This window comes from Ursus arctos, unplaced genomic scaffold (assembly GCF_023065955.2).
Source record: "Ursus arctos isolate Adak ecotype North America unplaced genomic scaffold, UrsArc2.0 scaffold_6, whole genome shotgun sequence".
NCBI classification, from domain to species: Eukaryota; Metazoa; Chordata; class Mammalia; order Carnivora; family Ursidae; genus Ursus; species Ursus arctos.
The window spans coordinates 24,925,265-24,945,024 of record NW_026623078.1 but is presented as its reverse complement, the minus strand read 5'-3'; the positions used below and the strand labels follow the sequence as shown (position 1 = coordinate 24,945,024).

Genomic DNA, 19,760 nt, shown 5'->3' with positions numbered 1-19,760 from the left:
CCTGGGCAGTTTAAGCCCCTCTTCAAGAATCAACTATACATAGACTCTGTCATTTATTAAGTATTTTCCTGTATATTCCAGTTGAGTCACAGAATAATATTGTGAGTTGTAGATGTTGTTATTCTCTTATATTGATAAATGCTTGCCTGAAATCAGTGTGCCAGAATTTGTGTTCATTCTATTGTAATGCAGTTACAACTTGGTTAGTCAGTAACTTTGTGTACTTTCCCTTCCTTACCCATTGGTAAATTTCTCTTCAAAAATCTTCTCTCATATTATACCAACGCAATGTTTATTTACATTTATAATTAACTTTTAAAATGCAGATAATGTTTGGGAATATTAAACATATTAGTTATTCATTTGTTGGTGCTGTCCTTAGATTCACCATCAACCTGAGTTTTGCCTATTGAGAGAATAAGAGATTTCACTGAAAAAGAAGAGAGGATGGATTAATTTTGGAACATGGGACATTACAGAACTGGGACAGGCCTGAAACAAGCTCCTTTACATAACCTAAGGATAGCATGAGGTTGTTGGTAAGAAAGAATAGATAGAAAGGTGCAGAATGGTGAAGTGAGAAAGTATTAAAAACAAGCTTTACTTTGCTGCACGTAGGAACAATGTATACTATGTAAAATATGTCAGCGTTTTAAAAAATTTGTTGGTGATAGCTTGTTTTGTGTGTTTGGGGATAATGCTAATTATTAGCTATTTTCTGTTAAAAAGGTGAATTAGTGGATTTTGCCTCTGTGTGGCTATTTGGGACTACATAATGTTTTGTGTATTAAGTTTTGTCATTGTGAACTGTTGGTTTTACCACATGGTTAAAAGCCAGGATTATTAGCCTGCATTAATAAACAAACATTTTTTGAACTTCAATGTGTCTTATAATTTTATTAGATACTGTGGATGCTAGAGATCATGTATGGCCCTTGCCTTCAAGCAGCTTTTAGTGTTTTTGGGGGAAATAGATTGCAATGAACGATGTTATAGGTGATACATATGTGCTATTGTAGACACATATAAAATTGATGGAAACCCAAAGTAAGAATTGATCAGTTCTTTCCAACAGTAGTGGTTGTGTGAGAGCATGGGTCAGGTATAGCTTTATAGTGGAATCTACCTTAGACCTCAGGCTTGCAAGATCACTAGATGACTGTACTGTGGAAGAACATTATAGACAGAATGAGTTACTTGAGCATAGATGTATGAGTTAGTATGACTATCCCTTAGGAAATGTAAGAAGTTCCGTGTGGCTGTAGGGTGTAGTTTGATAGAGTGGATAAGGAGAGAAAGGAGTCTGGGGAAGACAGCAGGGGGCAGAAGAAGATCTTTTATACCATGCTGGAGGAGTTTAGACTTTTTCTTATGTAGACTGTAGAGTGCCAAACAAAGGAGTGAAGTGATGGTGTTGCAGTTCAGAAAGATCACTGTTGGCATTATAAAACATAAATTGCCTAGGTTCAGAACTGTAGGCAGTAAGACCTTTATACATACATATATATATTTAATTTTATTTAAATTCAATTAACTAACCTGTAGTGCATTATTAGTTTCAGAGCTAGAGTTTAGTGATTTATCAGTTGCATATAACACCCAGTGCTCATTACATCATGTGCCCTCCTTAATGCCCATCACCCAGTTACCCATCCCCACACCTACCTCCCCTCCAGCAACCCTCAATTTGTTTCCTATAGTTAAGAGTCTCATGACTTTTTTTTTTAAGATTTTGTTTATTTATTTATTTGACAGAGATAGAGACAGCCAGCGAGAGAGGGAACACAAGCAGGGGGAGTGGGAGAGGAAGAAGCAGGACCATAGCATAGGAGCCTGATGTGGGGCTCGATCCCATAACGCTGGGATCACGCCCTGAGCCGAAGGCAGACGCTTAACCGCTGTGCCACCCAGGCGCCCCAAGAGTCTCTTACGGCTTATCTCCCTCTCTGATTTTGTCTTATTTTTCCCTCCCTTCCCCTATGACCCTCTCTTTTGTTTCTTAAATTCCACATGAGTGCAATCATATGGTATTTGTCTTTCTCTGATTGACTTACTTCACTTAGCATAATGCCCTCTAGTTCCATCCATGTTGCTGCAGAAAGTAAGGATTTCTTTTTTTTTTTTTTGATGGCTGAGTAATACTCCGTTGTACATATATACCACATTTTCTTTATTCATCTGTCGAGGGACATATAGGCTTTTTCCATAGTTTGGCTATTGTGGACATTGCTGCTATAAACATTGGGGTGCATGTGCCCCTTTGGATCACTCTGTTTGTATCCTTTGGGTAAATATCTAGTAGTGCAATTGCTGGCTCATAGGGTAGTTCTATTTTTACCTTCTTGAGGAACCTCCATACTGTTTTCTGGAGTGGCTGCACCAGCTGGCCTTCCCACCAGGAGCATAAGAGGGTTCCCCTTTCTCACATTCGTTGTTTCCTGATTTGTTAATTTTAGCTATTCTGACCAGTGTAAGTTGTTACCTCATTGTGGTTTTGATTTGTATTTTCACGCTGCTGAGTGATGATGAGCATTTTTTCATGTGTCTGTTGGCCATTTGTATGTCATCTTTGGAGAAATGTCTGTTCATGTCTTCTGCCCATTTAGTAAGACCGTTATATTAATAACTGTTGGTATAGCCCAGATTTGAAGAAGCAGAGGCGTGAACTTCAGGCGCATACAGAGAGCTTAGATCTCAGTAAATCAGCAGGACTTCAAAACTGGGTGTGAGAAATGAGGGAAAGGAAGGCATTTAGGATGATTGAGGTTTCTAATGTGATTTGGGGCTATTGGATCCATTTACCAAGGAAATGACCACATTTAAGAGAAGGAATTGAGGAAGAATATGGATTCAGTTTTGGTTAAATTGATCTCAAGGTACATGTGGGACATCTAAATAAAGATGCTTAGTTGACAATTGTTTATAACATGACAAAAGCTGAGGAGAGAGACAGCTGAGCTGTAGATAGAGGTTTAGGTATTATCAGCATATAGTTAGCCAGTTAGGTCCTTTTGGAGAAAAGGAGATGTATATTAAATTGCCTGGTAAATTTGCTCTCATTTATTTATTTCTTCAAGAAACATTTGTTAAGGACCTGTTTGTTCCAGATTTTATGCTAAGCCTTAGTAATATAAAGATCTAAAGGATAGCCTTTGCTGTTAAGAAGCAAATTGAGGGAGATGAACACACGAAATAATTTCAGTGTAATAAGGTAGGTGCTGACAATGATAACCAGAGAGGCTCTGGAGATAGAGAAGTGTAATTCTCTTAGCCTGGACGTACAGGGGATGACTTTCAGAGATGACAGCTGTTTATTCTAGAAGGATGAATATGTGTTAGGAAAAAATGGGTGGGTGAAAACTATTCTTGGGAAGGAGTATCATTAGCTAAGGCATGAGTAGCTGAAAAAACATGAAGTTTGGGAGAGAGTTACTAAGAAGATTGTCATTTTAAGAGTCTTAAGTGTGGGGCAGGAATGGTAGGAGATGAGGCTTGTGGTCAGTGTTATAGGTGATGGTGAACATGGACAGAAAACTACTGAAAGATTTTTAGTTGGGAATGACATAAAACATGTAACTGAACCAGTCTTAAAAGGTACGTGACAGGCAAATTTGTGGTGGGGGTAGAATTCCAGGCAGGTAATGTAGTTTGAGCAAAAAGCCTAGAGGTGTGAAATAGCAGGTCACTTCCGGGGATTTAGAGTGTTCTTTTAATATTGGAGTGTGGAATACAAGGAAGGGCATACAGAGAGATGAGAGTGGTTGACAGGGGTCAAATCTTGGAATGTTTTGTGCTGAGGAACTTGAAATTTATCCTGCCAAAGGTCATTCTGGCACTAATGTAGTAGGGCTCAAGAAGAGAGGTGAGGCCTGGTGAGAGATAAGAGCCTGACCTAAAGATGTAACAGAAGGAATAGAGAAATCAGGTTCAAGGAATTACAGCTGTTCTCATCCTTGGCTATACACCAAGAGCACCTGTGGAGTGTCTTAAAAATGCAGTCAGCTGCATCACAATACTGGAGATCCTGTTTCGCTAAGTGTGGGTATGGGCCTGAGCATCTTTATTTTGCTTTTTAATTTTGTATTTTACATTAATGTAAGTAAAATTGAGACTCGTGTGTGTGTGTGTGTGTGTGTGTGTACATTTACATGAATTTTATATGTGAAGATTTATGTAAGCTCTACCACAGTCATCAAATAGTTCTAGCACCCCATAAAAAACTCTCTTGCTACTTCCTTGTAGTCACAAACTTCTCCCCATTTCTAATCCCTGACAGTCACTGCTCTGTTCTGTATCACTATAATTTTGTCTTTTTGAGAATGTCACATATATCAAATCATATAGTATGTAAGCTTTGAGTTTGGCTTTTTTCATTCAGCGTGTCTTTGAGATTCATCCAAGTTGCTGCATGTATTAAGTCTGTTCCTTTTTATTGCTGAGTTAAATAGTCCATTGTATGCATGTACTACAGTTTATCTGTCACCCATTGAAAAAGGACATTTGAATTGTTTCCAGTTTTTGTTAGTATGACTAGAGCTGCTGTAAACATTCATGTATAGATTTTTATTTGAACATAAGTTTTCATTTCTCTAGGGTAGGTACCCAGGAGTGGGGCTGCTGGGTCATATGGTAAGTATATGTTTAACTTTATAAGAAACTTCCAAACTGTTTTCCAAAGTGGCTATACCATTTCACATTTTCATCATCACTCTTGGAGAGTTCCAGTTGCTCCATATCTTCACTAGCTCTTCTTGGTGTCTATATTTTAACTATTTTTAAACTATCTATCTTAATAGTGTATAGTAGCATATCATTATGGTTCTCACGTCATTTTCTTAATGGCTGCCGATGTTGAACATCTTTTCATGTATTTATTTGCCACGTTACATCCTTTTGGTGAAGTGTCTTAAGTCTTTTGCTCATTTTTTAATTTGGTTATTTGTTTTCTTACTGTTGAGTTTTAAGAGAGTGTGTGTGTGTATTTCATTTATTTAAAAATACATATATATACATCCACACAAGTCCATTGTCAGATATGTGACTTGCAAATAACTTCTGTAGCCTACCTTTTCATTTTTTAAACAGTGCCTTTCACAAAACAGAGTTTTAGTTTTTGTTAAGTCCAATTTATTAGGGGCACTTGGGTGGCTCAGTCAGTTAAGCATCTGCTGTTGGCTCAGGTCATGATCCCAGGGTCCCTCCCTCAGCAGGGAGCCTGCTTCTCCCTCTCCCTCTGCCTGCAACTCCCCCTGCTTGTGCCCTCTCTCTCTCTGTCAAATAAAGTCTTTTCTTAAAAGTCTAATTTACTATTCTTTTTAATGTCTCATTGTTCCAACGTGGTTTGTAGAAAGATATCCTTTCTTCATTGAATTGTCTTTGCATCTTTGTCAAAAATCAATTACCTGTGTTTCTGTGGCTCTGTATCTGTTTATTGGTCTCTGTGTCTGTCTCTTCTCTAATATCACATTGTTTTGATTATTGTAACTTTAAAGTCTTGAAGTTGGAGATTGTATTTCTTCCCACTTTATTATCGGAATTATCTATTCTAGTTACATTCATTTTCCTTGTAAATTTCAGAATCTCGTCTGTCTACAGAAAATTTTGCTGGCATTGTGATTGGCAGTAAGTTAAATCTGTAGATCATTTTGGGGAGGATTGAAGTCTTCATTATTTTGAGACTTCCAATCCATGAACATATGTCTCTCCTATTCTTTAGTTCTTTAATTTCTTTCATGTTTTGCTAAGTTTATAGTGAAGAATTTCATTTTGGGGGAAGCTATTATAATAGTATTATTTTCAAAGTTTTGGTTTCCAGTCATTCATTGTTAGTGTATAGAAATTTGATTTTTGTGTGTTAAAGCTTTGCTAACTGCATTTATATGTTCTAAAAATTTTTCTTTGGATTTCTTGGGATTTTATTTTTACTTACACAATCATGTCATCTGTGAATAAGAATAATTTTATTTCTTCCTTTCCAGTCTGCATGCCTTTTATTTCTTTTTCTTGTCTGTTGCTCTGAGTGGGACATTCACTGCACAGTTGAATGGAAATGGTGACAATAGACATTCTTGCCTTGTTCCACATCTTGGGGGAAAGCATTCAGTTTTTCACCATTAAGTTTGGTGTTAGCTATAGGTTTTTTGTAGCTACTCTTTTTTTAAAAAAGTTTTGTGTAATATATAATTATAATCATATTATATTATTTTATATTTTGATATTTCCATTTAATATATAATTGACATTTTTTCTATTTCATTAACTGTTCTTCCAAAACATAATTTTTTTCCTGTAATAATAAGTGTTTATTTTTATGCTCATGGGGTCTGGGCTAGGCTTAGCTGGCCAATTCTGCTTTAGGCTACAGGGGTACTGGGCTGAGTCTGTTCCACATGTTCCTGATCCTCCTTGCTTTTTGTTCTTTATTTTTAATTCCCATTATAGTTAACACACATTATTATATTAGTTCTAGATGTACAGTATAGTGATTCAGCAATTCTATACATTACTCAGGGCTGATCATGATAGGTGTATTCTTAATTTCCTCTGCTTATTTCACCCATCCCCCATCCACCTCCACTCTGGTAACCATCAGTTCTCTGTAGTTAAGAGTCTGTTTTTTGATTTGTCCCTTTTTACTTTGCTCATTTGTTTTATTTTAAAAATTCCACATATGAGTGAAATCATATGGTTTTTGTCTTTGAGTTATTTCACTTAGCATTATACTCTCTACATCAATCCATGTTGTTGCAAATGACAAGATTTCGTTCTTTTTTTATGGCTCAGTAATATCCCATTGTATTGCTATACATCTTCTTTATCCATTCATCTATCCATGGACACTTGAGTTGCTTCCATAATTTGGCTATTGTAAATAATGCTGCAATAAACATAAGGGTGCATATGTCTTTTCCAATTAGTGTTTTTGTATTCTTTGAGTAAATACTCACTAGTGGAGTTACTGGGTAATGGATCATATGATAATTCTCTTTTTAATTTTTTGAGAGACTTCCTTATTGTATTCCACAGTGGCTGCACCAGTTTGCATTCCTACCAACTTGCACAAGGGTTCCTTTTTCTCCACATCCTTGTCAGCACTTGTTGTTTCTTGTGTTTTTGATTGTAGCCATTCTGACAGGTATAAGGGGATATTTCATTGTGGTTTTGGTTTGCATTTTCCTGATGATTTGTGATGTTGAGCATGTTTTCATGTATCTGTTGACCATCTGTATGTCTTCTTTGGAGAAATGTCTGTTCATGTCTTCTGCCCATTTTAATTGGATTATTTGGGTTTTTTGTGTGTTGAGCTGTATAATTTCCTTATATTTTTTGGATACTAAGCCTTTCTTGGGTATGTCACTTGTAAGGTTGTCTTTTTATTTTTTTGATTGTTTCCTTTGCTGTGGAGAAAATTTTTATTTTTGATGTAGTCCCAATAGTTTATTTTTGCTTTTGTTTCCCTTGCCTTAGGAGACATCTAGAAAAATATTGCTAGAGCCAGTGTCAGCAAAATTACTGCCTGTGTTTTCTTCTAGGATTTTTATGGTTTCAGGTCTCACAGGTCTTTACTCCATTTTGAGTTCATTTTTGTGTAGGGGGAAATAAAGTGGTCCAGTTTCATTCTTTTGCATATAGCTATCCAGTTTCCCCAATTCCATTTTTGAAGAGACTGTCCTTTTGCCATTGGCTGTTCTTGCTTCCTTTGTTGAACATTAATTGGCCATATAATCATCGGTTTATTTTTGGGTTCTGTTCTGTTCTGTTGATCTATGTGTCTATCTTTGTGTGCCAGTACAATACTGTTTTGATGAGTACAGCTTTATATCTTAAAATCTGGGATTGTGGTACCTCCAGCTATGTTCTTTTTCAAGATTGCTTTGACTACTTGGAGTCTTTGATGGTTCCATAAATATTTTAGGATTATTTGTTCTAGTTCTATGAAAAATGTTACTGGTATTTCAATAGGGATGGCATTAAATCTGTAGATTGCTTTGGGTAGTGTGGACATTTTAACAATGTATGTTCTTCTAATCCATGAACATGGAATATCTTTTCATTTGTGTCATCTTCAGTTTCTTTTTTCAGTGTTTTATCGTTTTCAGAGTACAGGTCTTTCTCTCTTTGGTTAAGCTTATTCCTAAATATTTTATTATTTTTGGTGCAATTGTAAATGGGATTGTTTTAATTTTACTTTTTGCTATTTCATTATTAGTGTACAGAAATGCAACATATTTCTGTGTATTGGTTTTTGTATCCTGCAACCTTACTGAATTCATTTATCAATTGTAGTACTTTTTTGGTGGAGTCTTTTGGGTTTTCTACATATAGTACCATGTCATCTGCAAATAGCAAAAGTTTTATTTTTTCCTTAGCAATTTGAATGCCTTTTATTTCTTTTTCTTGTCTGATTGCTTTGGCTAGGACTGTCAGTATTATGTTGAATAAAAGTGGTGAGAGTTTGTCTTGTTCTTGACTTTAGGGAAAGGCAGTTTTCACCATTGAGTATGATGTTAGCTGTGGGTTTTTCATATACGGTCTTTATTATGTTGAGGTATGTTCCCTCTAAACCTATTTGGTTGGGTTTTACTCATGAATGGAGGTTGTACTTTGTCAGATACTTACCTGTCGAAAGGATCATATAGTTCTTATCCTTTCTCTTGTTGATGTGATGTATCGCACTGATAGATTTGCAAATATTGAACCATCATTGTACCCCAGGAATAAATCCTACTTGATCATGGTGAATGATTTTTTAAATGTATTATTGTTGGATTTTGGTTTGCTAATATTTTGTTGAGGATTTCTGCATCTGTGTTCATCAGCGATGATGGTCTATAGTTGTTTTTTTTTTATAGTGTCTTTATCTGGTTTTGGTATCAGGGTAACATTGGCTTCATAGAATGAATTTGGATGCTTTCCTTTCTCTTCTATTCTTTGGAATAGTTTGAAAAGAATAGACATTAACTCTTCTTTAAATGTTTGTTAGAATTTACCTGTGAAACGGTCTGGTCCTGGACTTTGTTGGAAGTTTTTTGATTACCGATACAATTTCGTGGCTGGTAATCAGCCTGTCCAAATTTTCTATTTATTCCTGATTCAGGTTTGGAGGGTTGTATGTTTCTAGGAATTTATTCATTTCTTTCACGTTGTCCTATTTGTTGGCATATAATTTTTCATAATATTTTCTTCCAGTCCTTTATATTTCTGTTATGTCAGCTGTTATTTCTCCTCTTTCATTTCTGATTTTGTTAATTTGAGTCCTCTATTTATTTATGAATCTGGCTAAAGGTTTATCAGTTTTGTTAATTTTTTCAAAGAATCAGCTCCCAGTTTCACTGATCTGTTCTGTTTTTAATTTCTATATCAGTTGTTTCTGCTTTTATCTTTATTATTTCCTTTTACTGGTTTTGGGCTTTGTCTGTTCTTTCTGTATATCCCTTAGGTGTAAAGTTAGGTTGTTATTTGAGGTTTTTCTTCCCATTTGTAGTAAGGCTATATTGCTTAGAATCTTCTCTCTTAGAACAGCTTTTGCTGCATTCCAAAGATTTTGGACCATTGTGTTTTCATTTTCATATCTCCATGTATTTTTTTATTTCCTCTTCTGTTTCTTGGTTGACCCATTCACTGTTAGTAGTGTGTTATTTAACCTCCATTTATTTGTGTTATTTCCAGATTTTTGTGGTTGATTTCTAGTTCCGTAGTGTCGTGGTCAGAAAAGATGCATGGTATGACTCCGATCATTTGGAATTTGTTGAGACTTGTTCTGTGTCCTAACATGTGATCTATTCTGGAGAATGTTCCATGTGTACTTGAAAAGAATGTGTATTATGTTGTTTTTGGATGGAATGTTCTGACTATATCTGCTAGATACAACCGGTCCAACATGTTGTTCAAAGCCACTGTTTCCTTGTTGAATTTCTTTTTGGATGATCTATCCATTGATGTAAGTGGGATATTAAAGTCCCCCCCCTTACCATATTACTATTGATTACTTCCTTTATCTTTGTTATTAGCTGCTTTATATGTATTCGGGTGCTCCCATATTGGGTGTGTAAATATTTAAAATTGTTGTAACTTATTGTTGGATTGTTCCCTTTATGATTATATAGTGTTCTATTTTGTTTCTTGTTACAGTCTTTGTTTTAAAGTCTGTTTTGTCTGATATAAATATGGCTACCCTCACTTTTTTTTTTTTCACTTCCATTTGCGTGATAAATGCTTTTCCATCCCTTCACTTTCAATCTGCGTGTATCTTTAGGTCTGAAGTAAGTCTTGTAGGCAACATAGACATGGGTCCTGCTTTTTTGTCCAGTGTGTCACCCTATATCTTTTGATTGGAGTATTTAATCCATTTACATTCAAAGTAATTACTGATAGGTACGTACTCATTGCTATTTTGTTACTTGTTTTTGGTTGTTTTTGTAGTTCTTTTGTTTCTTCTCTTGCTCTCTCACAGTTTGCAGGCTTTCTTTAGTGATATGCTTGGATCACTTTTTTTTGCATATCTGTTACTGGTTTTTGATTTGTGGTTATGTTTTTTGTATATAACATCTTACGGATATAGCAGACTACTTTAAGTTTACTGAACCCATTCTAAAAGCACTAAATTTTTACTTTTCTCCTTCCCTCATGCTTTAGGTATATGGTGTCATACTTTACATCCTTTTTATTTTGTGAAGCCCTTGAGCGCTTTTTATAGATAAACGTAATTTTACTGCTTTTGTGTTTTCTACTTTTTTAAAATTCCTACTAATGGTCTTTCCTTTCCACTTAGAGTCCCCTTTAACATTTCTTGTAGGGCTGGTTTAGTGGTCATGAATTCCTTTAACTTTTGTTTTCCTGGGACATTATCTCTTCTTCTATTCAGAATAATAGCCTTGCTGGATAGAGTATTTTTGGCTGCAGGTTTTTTTGTGTTCTTTTTTTTTTTTTCTTTCAGCTCTTTGAGTATATCATGACATTCCCTTCTGGCCTGCAAGTTTCTGCTGAAAAATTAGCTAAAAGCCTTGTGGGGTTCTCTTTGTATGTAACTGTTTTCTCTTGTTGCTTTTAAAATTTTTTCTTTATCACTATTTTTGTTATTTTAGTTAGTATGTATCTTCATATGGACTTCCTTGGGTTTATTTTTGTTCACGGTTCTCTGTGCCTCTTATATCTAGATTCCTGTTTCCTTCCCCATTTTCAGCTGTTGTTTCTTCAAATAAATTTTCTTCCCCCTTCTCTCTTTTCCTTCTGAGATTCCTATAATGTAAATGTCATCATGCTTGATAGTGTTAGAGTTCCCTAAGTCTGTTTTTATTTTTTATTATTATTTTTCTCTCTCCCGTTCAGCTTGATTGCTTTCCATTACTTTGTCCTCCAGGTCACCAATCCATTCTTTTGCTTCCTTTAATCTGTTGTTTATTCCATCTAGTATGTTTTTCATTTCCGTTATTGAGTTCTTCATCTCTCATTGGTACCTTTTGATGTTTTCTCTTTTTTAAGGCTCTCATTGAGATTCTCCACTCTTTTCTCAAGTCCAGTGAGTATTTTTATGACCATTACTTTAAATTCTCTATCAGGCATATTATTTACCTCCATTTCATTTAGTTCTCTTCATGTGATTTTGTCCTCTTTCATTTGAGGCATATTCCTTTGTCTCTTCGTTTTGTCCAACTCTGATTCTGTGTATTAGGCAAGTCAGCTGTGTCTCCTGCTCTTCAGGGTAGTGGCCTTATGAAGAAGAGGTCCTGTAGTGCCCTGCAAGTGCAGTGTCCCTGCTTACCAGAACCTGGCACTTCTGGGTCTCCTATGTATTGCATGGGCCATGCTGTTGTGGCTGAGCCCTTTTGTGCTTGAGCCCTTTTTCTCTTTAGTCCATTTATCTATAATGGCTTTCTTTGTCTGTTGTGGGCAAAATTTGTTCCCTGTGCTGTTAGTGGGCCAGTCTGTGGCCACATTGGGTGTAAATTGCATCAAACCAGGCATTTGCCAGAGGTGCAATATCACCAAACTGCAGGAAAATGTGGAGGCAAGGCACTTGGTACCAGCAGAGTAAGGGTGGGTTTGCTGTAGGAGAGGATCTGGACCTCAGTCCTCCTGTGTTTGCAGGAGAACTCTGGGGCCAGGTGCGCTCTTAGCAAGCTAAATAGTGAATATTGGCACCACGCTGGTTCCTTCAGGTGTCTGTGGTCCATGTATTTATGTTGGGGGGCAGTGGGGTAGGGAAATGGCACCTGCCAGCTCCATTGTTCCTAGAGAAGTCTCCAAAGATCCTTGCCCCCTTCCATCACTTGCTCTGAGATTAGTGAACAAATCTCCCTTCTGTGTCCCCCAAGTGGTTTTTCAAACTGCTGCCTCTGTGCTGTATCTCCAAGGGGCTCTTTGTTGTGTTGTCTTTTTAAGGGCGGGAACTCTGCCCTCCCTGCTCTCCCAGGAGCCTGCTGATTTTTAAAGTTCCAGGTGTTAAGCCTCACTGATTGTAAGAATTGGGGAAGTTTAGCCCCTCTGGTTTTCAGAGCCAAATGTTATGGGAATTCGTCTTCTTTATGTAGGCTCCCTCGTGTCAGTCTGTCTCTCCCCTTTCCACTCCCACAGTGTCCTTCCCTCCCAAGACAGTCCTGCGGTTTGTTTAGTTCCTTACCATGTCGTTACCCATCCTACCCTTTTTGATGTTACCTCTTCTTTACATTTTATCTGTAGAGATCTGTTCTGCTTGTCTTCAGGTCATTTTCTGGGTCTTTTACACCGATGTGGGTGTTATTTAGTATCCATGGGATAAGGTGAGCTTTGGGTCCTCCCACTCCCCCATCTTCCTCAGAAGTCTTTTGTAGCTACTCTTTTTTTTTTTCTTTCATTTTTTAGGTAAACTTTTTTTTGAGACAATTGAAGATTCACATGCAGTTGTAAGAAAGAATACAGACATCATGTGTATCTTTTACCTAGCGTAGCCCATGGTAACACCTTGTAAAAAAAAACATAGTACAATATCACAGCTAACTACCAGCAGTGCTACAGTTCTCCCATCACATTCATATTTACCCCCTTGTCTATATATTCATTTGTGTGTATGTATTAGCTATACATGATTTTATAACACTCATTTCCTGTATCCACTGTCAAGACCCAGAATAGTTCCATCATCGCAAGGATCCCTCATAACCATATCCACCTATCCGTAAACTCTGCAACCACTATTATGTCTCCATTTATAAAAATTGTCATTTAAAAAATGTTACAGAAATGGAATCATACGGTATATAACCTTTGGGGATTTTTTTTTTCCACTCAGCATAATTCCCTGGAGAGTCATCCAAATTGTTGCTTGTATTGGTAGTATGTTCCTTTTTTATTTTTTATTTTTCTGGTAAGTGGTATTCCATAGCGTGGATGTACCAGTTTGTTTAATCATATACACACTGAAAGATATCTGGGTTGTTTACAGTTTTTCATTATTATGAACAAAGATGAATGAATGATCATTTGTGTATAGGTTTTTTGCCAGGTCATGTGGTCATTTCATGGCTAGCTTATAAGGAACTGTAAACTTTTTCCCAGAGTGGTGGTATTATTTTACATTCCGGCCGGCAGTGTGTATGGGATACAGTTTCTCTGCATATTCATAGACATTAACTATTTTTTTTCTTTTTTGTAGCTACTCTTAAAAGTGTTGAGGAAGCTCCTTTCTATTGCTAGATTGCTGAGAGTTTTTATCATATTGAGTTTTGTCAGATGCTTCTTCTGCATCAGTTGATATGACAATATGATTTTTCTTCTTTAGCTTCTTCACATGGTGGATTACATTGGTTGATTTTTTTTGAATATCGAATTAGCCTTAGCTCCTTGGAATAAACCCCAGCTGGTCATGATGTATAATTTTTTCCCTAGGTTACTGGATTCTATTTTCTAATATTTTTGTTGAGGATATTGACTTATATATTCCTAAGTGGTAGGGAGCTGTATTTTCTTTTCCTGGGCTACTGTCTATGTCTGTGCAGTGCGGTTCTGATACTATCCAGGGTGAGGTCACATTTGACAGGTTAAGTTCTCAGTCCTGCACAAAACTGTCCTCACTCAGACACTAGCCCTAAGCTCTAGAGTTTCTAGGACACTGGTACTTCTAACCAGCTGGCTACATATATGTGGTTCCCACTTCCCCCTCAGATTGCTGAAACAATTCTCAGAACTCAGGAAAGTGCTCTACTTAGGATTACAGTTGTATTGTAAGGAATACAGATCAGGACCATCTAAGAGACCGCAGAGTAAAGTCTGGGAGAGCTCTAAATGCAAAGCTTTCATGTCTTCAGGATTTATTACCTTACTCCACATCAGTGTGTATCACCAGCTATTTTTCTCTTTTGATAATACACATCCTAACAGTTATGACATGATATCTCGTTGTGGTTTTTGTTTGCATTTCCCTAAGGATTAGTGATGTTGAACACCTTTTCATGTACCTGTAGGCCATCTGTGTGTCTTCAGAAAAATGACTATTGAGGCCTTTTGCCCATTTATTAATTAGATTGTCTCTTTGCTACTGAGTTGTATGAGTTCCTCATATATTTTGGTTGTTAATCCCTTATTTGATACACGGTTTGCAAATATTTTCTCCCATTCTGTACACTGCCTTTTCATTTTATTGATGGCTTCCTTTGCTGTACAGAAGCTTTTTAGTTTGACATAGTTCTGCTTGTTTATTATTGCTTTTGCTGCCTTTGCTTTTGGTGTCAAATCCAAAAAAATAATTGAGAAGAACAACGTTGAGAGGCTGACCCCCTATGTTTTCTTCTCGGAGTTTGTCAGTTTCAGGTCTTATGTTCATCTTTAATTAATTTTGAATTGATTTTTTTGTGTGTATGGTGTAAGATAGGGTTCAGTTTCGTTCTTTTGCATGTGAATATCCAGTGTTCCTTCACCATTTATTGAAGAAACCATCCTTTCCTCATTGTATATTCTTGGGTCCCTTGTAGAAGATTAATTGACCATATATGCATGGGCTTATTTCTGTACTCTCAATTCTGTTTCATTGACCTGTGCGTCTGTTTTTATGTCAATACCATACTGTTTTTGACTACTGTTGCTTTATATAAAGTTTGAAATCAGGAAGTAATGACGACTTTAGCTTCATTCTCTCTCAAGATTGCTCTGGCTGTTTGGGATCTTTTGTGGTTCAGTACAACTTTCAGGATTGTTTATTTTTTTCTATTTCTGTGAAAAAAAATGTCTCTGGCATTTTGACTTGGATTGCTTTGTTTCTGTGGATCACTTCAGATGGTATGAACATTTTATCAATATTAATTTTTCCAGTCTGTGAACATGAAATGTCTTTTTGTTGATTTGTGTCGTTCTCAGTTTCTTTTATTAATGTCTTCCAGTTTTCATTGTACAAATCTTGCACCTCCTTGCTTAAATTTGTTCCTGAGTATTTTGTTTACATAAAAAAATTTTTTATAATAATACTTTTTATTATATTATGTTAGTCACCATACAGTACATCCCTGGTTTTTGATGTAAAGTTTGATGATTCTTTAGTTGCGTATAACACCCAGTGCACCGTGTAATACGTGCCCTCCTTACTACCCATCACCAGCCTATCCCATTCCCCCACCTCCCTCCCCTCTGAAGCCCTTAGTTTGTTTCTCAGAGTCCATAGTCTCTCATGCTTCATTCCCCCTTCTGATTACCCCCCCTTTTTTATCCCTTTCTTCTCCTACTGATCTTCCTAGTTCTTATGTTTCATAGATGAGAGACACCATATGATAATTGTCTTTCTCTGCTTGACTTATTTCACTTAGCATTATCTCCTCCAGTGCCGTCCATGTTGCAGCAAATGTTGAGAAATCGTTCTTTTTGATAGTTGAGTAATATTCTGTTGTATTTATGGACCACGTCTTCTTAATCCAGTCATCTGTTGAAGGGCATTCGGCTCCTTCCACAATTTAGCTATTGCGGACAATGCTGCTGTGAACATTGGGGTGCATATGGCCCTTCTCTTCACTATGTCTGTATCTTTGGGGTAAATACCCAGTAGTGCAATTGCTGGATCATAGGGTAGCTCAATTTTAACTTTTTAAGGGACCTCCACACTGTTTTCCACAGTGGCTGTACCAACTTGCATTCCCACCAACAATTTAAGAGGGATCCCCTTTCTCCACATCCTCTCCAACATTTGTTGTTTCCTGCCTTGTCAGTTTTTGCCATACTAACGGGCGTAAGGTGGTATCTTAGTGTGGTTTTGATTTGAATTTCCCTGATGGCTAATGATTTAGAACATTTTTGCATGTGTCTGTTGGCCATTTGTTTGTCTTCATTGGAAAAGTGTCTGTTCATATCTTCTGCCCATTTTATGATTTGTTTATTTGTTTCTCGTGTATTGAGTTTGAGAAGTTCTTTGTAGATCTTGGGTATTAATCTTTTATCTTTAGTGTCATTTGCAAATATCTTCTCCCATTCCGTGGGCTACCTCTTAGTTTTTTTGATTGTTTTGGTGGCTGTGCAGAAGCTTTTTATCTTGATGAAGTCCCACAAGTTCATTTTATCTTTTGTTTCTCTTGCCTTTGGAGATGTGTCATGAAAAAGGTTGCTTTGGCCGATGTCGTAGAGGGTGCTGCCTATGTTCTCCTCTAGGATTTTGATGGAAAATTTCTAATAGTTTGTTTTTGGCATATAGAAACTAATTCTTATATATTTTGTATCCTGCAACTTTACTGAATTCATTTTTTAGTTTCAACAGTTCTTGGGTGGAATCTTTAGGGTTGTCTATATATAAAATCATGACATCTGTAAACAGGTATTTTACGTCTGTCTTTCCACTTTGGTTGCCTTTTATTTCTTGTCTAATACTTCTGGCTAGGACTTCCAGTACTTAATTGAATGGAAGTGGTGAGGGTGGGCATCCTTCTCTTTCTCCTGATCCTGTAGGAAAATTTTTCAGCTTTTTGCTGTTGAGTGTGATGTTAGCCTTGGTCTTGTCATATATGGTCTTTATTATGTTGATGTGCATTCCTTCTATACCCAATTTTTTGAGAGTTTTTTTTTTAATCATGAAAGGATGCTGAATTTTATCAGATGCATTTTTCTGCATCTGTTGAGGTGATAATATGCTTTTTATCGTTCATTTTGTTCCTGTGGTGTATCATACTGATTGATTTGTGTATGTTGACTATCCTTGCATTTCAAGGATAAATCCTACCTGATAATCTTTTCTAGTAGAAGCAGTTAGTGCTGTACAGTTCTCTTTCAGCACAGTTCAGCTGTGTCCCATAAAACTTGTTTGTTGAAGGTTTATTATTATTTAGTGCCATGTATTTTTAAATTTTACTCAGGACTTCCTTTTGATCCGTGAATTGTTCAGAAATATTATTTAATTTCCAAGTGTTTGGGAATTTTACTGTTATTTCCGCCTTGATTCCTTGGTTTTATTCCACTGTGGGCAGATTCTTTTAAATTTGTTGAAGTTTAATTTGTGGTCTATGATATGGATCATGTTGGTGACTGTTCATGGGCATTTGATAAGAATGCATTCTTTTATTGAGTACAGTGTTCCATAAATTTAGATCCTGTTGATCAATGGTGTTATTCAGTTCTCTGTCTTTGGTGATACTTTTGTCTAATAGTTCTATTAATTGTTGTGAGAGGGGTGTTGAAGTCTTCAATTATAATTGGAGGTTTCTGTTTCATGTGTTTTGAAGCTCTTTTATTTGTTGCATACACATAAAGGATTGCTGTTCTTAGCGTGTTGACCCTTTCATCGTTACTCCGTAATGTTCTTTGTGTTTGGTAATTTTTTTGTTTTATTTCGTCTGACATTAATATAACCATTCCGGTTTCCCTCCCTCCCTCCCTCCCTCCCTTCCTTCCTTTCTCTCTCTCTCTCTTTCTTTCTTAGATATTATTTATTTATTTGAGAGAGAGAGAGGGGAGCGAGCATTCATGGTAGAGGGGGGCAGAGGGAGAGAGAGAATCCCAAGCAGGCTCCAGACTAAGCTCAGAGCCCACTGCAGAGCTCAATCCCACAACTCTGAGATCATAACCTGAGCTGAAATTCAGAGTCGGACCCCCAACCAGTTGAACCATCCAGGTGCCCTCCTGCTTTATTTTGATTAATGTTTATGTGGTCTCTCATTTTTTCATTCATTTATTTCCAGCCTACTTTTATCTTTATATTTGAAGTTAGTTTCATGTAGACAACATAGAGTTAGCTCATATTTTTAAAACCTGGTCTGCTAGTTTGTCTTTTAATTGTATGTTTAGACCTTTTTCATTTAATGTAGTGTTGATATGTTAGAGATTAATTCTGCTGTTTTACTCTTGTTTTATTATTCTATTTTTCTTTCTTGTATATACTTTTCCTGCCTTTATGTGGGTTACTTGAATAATTCTTGGAACTACATTTTGGTTTTTCTGTAGAGTTTTGAGTGTATCTCAATATTTGTTTTTTAGTAGTTATGTTAGATACTACATTGTCCATATGTAACTTGTCAGAATATACTGATGGCAACATTTTACCAATTTGAGTAACCTGTAGAAAGCTTAACTGTTCCGTTTAGGTCCCGTTTTCTTACCTCTGTGTAGTGTTATTGTTTTAAATAGTTCTTCTACATATATTAGGAAACATATAAGACAGTGTTTTATTTTTACTTTGAATGTCTAATATCATTTAGAAAATTCAAGTGGAGAAAAGATAGTGTTACATTTTCTCATATTTGTATACTTTACGTTCTTCCTGGTGTTTCAGATTTTCTTCTTTACTGTTTTCCTTTCAGTTTGAAGAACTTTTTGGGTAGGTCTGGTGGCAGCAAACATTTTGTTTTCCTTTTTCTGAGAGGGTCTTGATTTTACCTCTTACCTCCACGATATTTTCACTGGATATGGAAATTTGGATGACAGTTCTTTTCTTTCAGCTCTTTGGAATGTGCCATTGTCTCCAAATGTTGGCCTCCATATTTTCTGATGAGAAATCTGTCATTTGAATCTTTGTTTTTGCATAGGTAGTATGTCTTTTTTTTTTCCTACCTGCTTTCAAAATTTTTTCCTTGTCCCTGATTTTCTGTAGTTTGAGTAAGTGTCTTGGCATGTGTTTCTTTGGATTCCCATTCTGTTTGCGTTTTCTCAGCTTCTTGAATCGGAAGGTTTATGTGTTTTGCCATACTTGGGTAGTCTTCAGCTGTTAATTCTTCATACATTCTTCTAGTCCTGCGTTCACTCTTTCTCCTCTCCTTCTGGAACTTTGGTTATATGAATAATACATCTTTTGTTATTGTTACTAGATCTCTGAGTCTGTTCATTTTTTTTTCCAGTATATTTTTTACCTGTTATTCAGGTTGATTAATATCTATTGTTCTGTCTTCAAGTTCACTGATTTCCTTCCTTCATGATACTTATTTAGCTGTTGAATCAGTTCAGTGAATTTTTAATTTTGTGTATTGTATTTTTCAGTTTTTAAATTTCTATTTGGTTCTTTTTTTATATCATTTCTCTGCCAACTTTATACTTTTTTGTTTCAAATATGTTTATAATTGTTTAGTGAAGAATTTTTATGATGGCTGTTTTAAAATTCTTGTTAGATAATTCTAATGTCTGTGTCTGCTTGGAGTTGGCATCTGTTGATTCTCTTTGCTCATTAAATTTGAGATTTTTGTGGTACTTGGTATCGTGCATGATTTTCAGTTGTATCCTGGATATTTTGAGTGTTATGTTGTGAGATTCTGGGTGCTATTTAATATTCATTTTGCAAGTAGTCACCCTGTTTAGGTATAGTATGCATGTCCAGGTGGGGTTGGATG

General features: G+C 36.2%; 1 protein-coding gene across 3 annotated transcripts in view; it reads left to right on the top strand.

Moving 5' to 3' along the window:
* Nucleotides 1-19,760, top strand: part of ARFGEF1 (ADP ribosylation factor guanine nucleotide exchange factor 1) — a 155,344-nt gene that overhangs the window by 15,312 nt on the left and 120,272 nt on the right. The window contains exon 1 of one of the 3 annotated variants that reach the window (XM_057308133.1): nucleotides 4,611-4,629. The exons of the other annotated variants lie outside the window; for them this stretch is intronic. The gene's annotated coding sequence lies outside the window, so the exon portion shown is untranslated. Of the gene's footprint in view, nucleotides 1-4,610; nucleotides 4,630-19,760 lie in introns of those variants that run through there. 3 annotated transcript variants of the gene reach the window in all.